Raw genomic sequence first — 6142 nt, forward strand, 5'->3', positions numbered from 1 at the left:
GGGCCGGCTCCTGTGTAGCAAGATGAACCTTCCAAATGTCAAACAAAATCTGGAGGCAGAGGAGAAAAGGACCAAGGGGCTGGGGTGGGAGCAATGAGTCAGGGGCACTAGCTTCTTTGAAGTACGTCAGCTAACACTTGAAATATTTTAATATTTTTTTCCAAATATGTGCATATCATTGAAGGACTGTAAGTGAATTTCTGAATCTCCCAATAGGCAAAGGAGGGAAATTGGAATAGTGCTACTTAAAAGGGCATATTTTAAGGGCTTTGATGGAGCCTAGTGTTCTTGGCTCGTATGTTTCATATAGCTTTCCAATTTTTTTATTCACAGGCTTAGCCTTGGGGCTCATTTTCTGGTCCCAAATCTAAATAGCAATGCTAGCAAGCAAGATGTGTCCCTAGGGTCTGGGTATATAAAACATTCCATTAAACCAAATGGAGCCTTCATTGGTTGGCTTTCAAAACATGATCTCAAGTTGTGGTGAGGCCTTTGTTTAGGTCCGAAACTCCCCTCTGGAGCAGAAGATCACAGCACTTGCCTTTCTTGGAATGGATTTCCTTGTCACACGCAGGATTGAAATCATTTTGGGCCAGCTGTATGGAAGTGAGTTCTCATGAAAAACAATTTGACTCATTCCTCTGTCTTGCTAAATGGATTTTTTAAAGTGCAGTTAATAAGATTACTTTGAAGTTAGAATCTGTTTTCTTAGGTAAAATCTACAAATTCATCCTCATTGAATTTATGGAGCTCCCCTTAATAGAGTCTGAAGGTAATCGGTTTTAGATTTTGCACTGAGCTTTCAATAAACATTAACTGAAGTTGTCATTTGGGCAGGGTACCTATGCCAGGCTCCGAGGGAAGAGGATTTTAATAATCCTGCCCTATGGTCTAGTAAAGGAGAGAAGTCCTGTCTGGAGTCAAGATGCCACATGATCAGGGAGCAAGAGAGCCACATTAATGCTGGCTGCACAAATGATGGATATTTGGAGTACAGGGGAAGGAGACTTGGCTTCTTCCGGAAGAGGGAAGGCAGGGAGGTGGGAGGATCTGAGCTGAGCCTGGAAGGATATAAGTATATCACCAACTAGGTGTGGGAGCGGAGATGGCATGAAACCAACAGCACCAAAACAAGACATCTCAAATCTGGTGGAAGTTTTGTGAAGGGGAATCACTGGAAGTTAGGCTGGAAGTATTTTTGCTGAATCTAAAGACTCTCCATAATCTGTATCTAGGCTTTGGACTTGACCAAAGAAAATGGATATATGGTAGTGTGCACATGACTATTGATCTGTAGGCACATTTAAGAATATGAAAGGCAGGAAGAATGTGTGTCATTATCAGGAAATTTTAATGTAACTTCACATAATTGCCAAAAGTGTGAAGAAAGGGACACCTATATTTCTGAATCTGTGGTTCTTTTATTGAGCCACTTGATACTGGATTAAGGCAGTTATGAATTGTATATTTCTTATTATGAACCTCTTGACTCCAGAGATCTGTAGTGACCACATGGTGAAGACTTCCAGTGCAATAGCAGTGCCTTTTCCAAGCTTGGACAGAACAATTTTACAAGGCATTGCATTAGTCCACACTCAATCTACTCCAGGACTATCTCCTGGGTTTAATTTGTCAACCATAAATTCAGGAATATTTGTCACCTAGATAGGAGGTTAAAGAATTGATGAGACACATTATTAAATACTTCCAACTTTAAAAGGGTTTAATATTTTAAAGTTTAGTAGATCCTTGTCATAATGCAATCTCTTGGGCCTGTGTCATTGAAATGTAATAATAATGAGGTTTTGTAATTCAGTGAAAAACTGCATAAGGTGAAAGAATAGCCCACCTTATCCTGAATCCCACCCTATTTGCATGAGGAGAGATGAGCAGGGTTTCAACAAAGTCCAAACCCCAGTAGCTTTAACAAGTTCCTATAGCTTTAACAAGGACAGCGAAAATGGAGCTCTGTGGGGTAAAAATTTCAAATTAGAAGGAAATGCAAGGGGCAGGGTGGCACCAGTGAAAACGACTGGTCTTTGAAACTATGCACCTGGCTTCATTAAAATCTCTAGAAATAAACAATGAAAGTGAGAGCTGTTCAATATTTAAAAAGAAACTACCTATTTGAGCACCTGGTGTCAGGGAGCCAGGAGTCTGTAGGAGTTCAGAACTTGCCAGGGTTCCAAGTAGAAGACAAACTGTCTGTCTCAGGCATACAGAGGCCTGGGAGCTCAGAGTGTGATGTTACCATCTGTGTGATTGTCACAATCAGCTACCCAGTAATGTTCATAAAGCAGTGAGGGGCTCATGGCAGTGGGCACATTTTGGCTTTTCTGGAAGCCAGGGGAGAAGAAAGCAGCACTAAATGTTGATTCCTTTGTTTCTCTTCCTTTTTTGGAAGGTATGGCAAAAAGTAAAGCAGTGGTAATACAATAACAAAAAAATAATAATAATTGCCAACATTTATCGAGTGTTATGTGCCACGCACTGTGAACACATGACATACTTATGTCATTTAATCCTTACAACCAACCTATACAGCTATGCTATTATTATACCCATTTTACAGAATGGGAAAGTGAGGGTTAATGAAAGTGAACTCCAACCGTGGTCTATCTAGGGGTCTGAGAACTACAGTCCGCAGGCCAAAGCTAGCCTGCTGCATGTTTTTGTCAATAAAGTTTTATTAGAACATAGTGATGCTGTTTGTTTACGTACTTTCTATGGCTGCTGTATGACTACAGAGGCAGAGTTGAGGGGTTGTGACACAGACCATATAACCCCCAAAGCTGAACAATATTTACTAATGGTCCTTTAGAGAAATAATAGCCCTCTTGTCTATCTGACTATAGAGTCCACTTGATGTGGAATCCCGAGAGTTGTCACTCCAGGGAGTATTTTAGTTATAAAAGAGCATGGAAAATGCGGCAGCAGTAGAAGAAAGAGCAGTAGACTGGGAACCTGGAACTCTGGATTCTAGTCTGACCTCTGTCAAAAAGTGGCCATGGGACCTTGGAACGATCACTCTGCCTCCTAAGAAATCTTTTTTCTGATCTACTAATGAAAGCCACATTGCCAAGTTTCCAAATTAGAAGGTGTCCTAAACACTTTTTTTGGTTTTCAGGAAGCTATTTCACTGGTTCTCCATGGCAACTCTCACAGCCCTTGGCAAGTTGCCTTTTGAAGTCTTATTTCTCTATGTTTTGGTTATGGCACCTTTGAGTAGTTAGAAGTTTGGGGATGGAAATAGTACTATATGTTTGATGCAAAGACCTATTTTTGTTTTCTTTTTGTGAACACCAGTGTTTCCTTCCCCTGAAACAACCTAAGCCTGACGTTTTCTCTGGAGAGGTAGAAGCCTGAAGTTAAAGAGTAATATGAAAAATCCTGAAAGGATTATGTGAAAACCATTGAGTTTTACCCTATGAAGGAACATCCAAAACTCCTACACAGTATGGGCTTCAGATCAGTGCAGGTGCCTGTGGAACAGGAGATTCTTCCACTGAAGGACTAACAGAGCTGATCATTTTAGATCTCAAGAAATCTTAATCTTCGGCCTTCTATAGTTGAAATCAGTCCTGGTGTAGCTTTGCTCTGAAAGATTGAGGGAAAGGACTGTTTAGTAAAATACAGACTGCCCTTGTGAGAAGTGTCTGAGCTATCGCCTTATACAAAGAGGATTTGATGGGAAGGTTGATATTGGGACGTTGTCTTGTTCTGTGATGCAACATAGTGGTTTGAAATAAGAAACGTGTTAGTTTGGTGATCCTGTCTTGACTCTTTTCTATTTAGAGTATAAAGATTTGGAGTGGGAGCCAGAAGAAGATAATTAAATGTAAGTCTTTGAATTCAACCTCAGTCAAGTTTGAGTCTGAGAGAAGCTATACGAATATTTTAGGAACAGCAAAATGTCAGAACTTCATGAGCATGATTTGAAAATGAACTTCCATGTGGCTAATATGAGCTGTGGCCTGTTGGGTCTCAAGCTGATATAACACTGCCTGTTCTGGGCTTGCTTTGTGTTCACCTCCTCTTATGATCCAAGGCATTTGAGGTCGGTCCAAGGTGGCTCCTAAAGAGAGATGTCTGTGTCCTTATTCCAGGAACCTGCAAATGTTACCTCATTTGGGGAAGGGGCCTTTGCAGAGGTAGTGAGATCACCCCGGATTATCTGGGTGAGCCCTAAATCTAATGACAAGTACCCTTATAAGAGACAGACTGGAAAACACAGTGAAAAGGAGGCCACATGACCCCAGAGGCAGAGACTGGAATGATGTGGTTGTAAGTCAAAATATGCCAACCGTTACCAAAAGCTGGTGGTGTCTACGAAGGGTTCTCCACTAGATCTGCAGAGGGAGTGTGGGCCTGTTGGTGCCTCGATTTCAGACTTCTGGCATCCACGACGGTGAAAGAATAGGTTTCTGTTGTGTTAAGTTGCCCAGTTTGTGGTCATTTCTACAGCAGACCCAGAAAACTAGTATCGTTCTCAAAACACATTTATCTAAACCATCCTGCTGTCCTCTGGAGAAGCATATGGGGGTTTCTCCAGTCTCCCCAGGATCCTGTCAGAGAATGAAAGGCTGCAGGATTACGTTGATTTGTGACAGACACGGTATTGGGGCAAGATGAGAAAGGCACAAAACTAGACAAGAACCCTTCAGTATTTGATTCATTTTGTGGGATTACTTACCCACTGGCAGTTTAGAATACACATTGGAATAAAAACAGGAAGATGTTTTCACTGATTTGCCACCATTTACCACAGAATGTTACTCATCTAGTTCTAATTTGAGTAAAGTCTTTTCAAGAGGAAATCGCTGGATACTTGTCAATAATAGAGAATATGAATAATTTTCACTTCTCAGGAACTTCTAATTTTTAGAGCACTTTTAATATGCAGACCAATTTGCACCCTCTCATCTCACAATAACTCTGTGAAGCAGGTCAGACAGGTATGATTATGGATCTTTCAAAGCTGTGCATCTTAACGCTGGAGAGCTAATGAAGGAAGCCACATTGGAAGGTTATTTTTCCAGATTCAATACCCTGCTCACCCACCTACCCCTTAGGGAATAACTGCACCTAACAGAGACTTGACAAATTGACACCATATTTACTTGGAAATGTCCTTGCACGAGACCAGACAAAAAAAAATTTTAGAAGAAAAATAGAGATTTTTCCTATCACATAACAAAACACACATATAAAATATATACATGTGTCCTACACAGAATATGATAAAGATTGCATTTCACATTGGGGGTAAGGAGGTAGACCATTAATAAATGGTGTTTATTTGGAGAAAAAATAAAATTGCATATCCACCTCAAAACACATAAAAATAATTTGCATATGAAAGATTTAATTGCAAAAATCAAGACTAGAAATATAATAGAAGACGTACAGGAAAATATCTTAATCATTTGAGCGTAAAGAAGGCTTAATGCATAGTATGAACTTAAGAGCTAAAAAATTAGACAAATTTGATTATAAAAGCTAAAAATTGTATGGCAAAAGATGGCATCAATAAAGTTAAAAGAAAAAGAAAACAACATACACTGGCGTTATTCGCAAATTTATTCAACACTTTTGGAGCTATTTATTCAATTATGGGCCAGACACTGTAGTCAGAGTTGGGAACAAAACACTGAATAAGGTAAGTGCATGCTTGACCTCACGAATTGAGTGAGGAATCCACACTGAACAACTACCTTTGAGTGTAATGAATATTATAAAGGTCAAGTCTGGATGCCATGGGAAAGGATGACACGGGTAAGTAGTGACAGACAAGAGTTAACATCTCTAATGTACAAAGGACTCATGGAAATCAATGAGAAAAATATTAGTATAGAAAAGTTGGAAATGGAGGGTGCCTGGGTGGCTCAATTAGTTGAGCATTTGACTCTTGATCTTGTCTCAGGTCACGATCTCACAGTCAGTGAGATGGAGCCCTGCACAGAGCTCTGCACTGACAGTGCAGAACCTGCTTGGGATTCTCTCTCTCCCTCTCTCACTGCCCCTCCCCAACTTGTGCGTGTGCTTTCAGTCTCTCAAAATAAATAAGCTTTAGAAAAAAAAAAAAAGAAAAATTGACAATGTATATGCCATGGAAATTCCCAAATGAAGAATGAAAAGATAA

The sequence above is a fragment of the Panthera tigris genome, chromosome A1 (assembly GCF_018350195.1).
Source record: "Panthera tigris isolate Pti1 chromosome A1, P.tigris_Pti1_mat1.1, whole genome shotgun sequence".
Classification (NCBI taxonomy): Eukaryota; Metazoa; Chordata; class Mammalia; order Carnivora; family Felidae; genus Panthera; species Panthera tigris.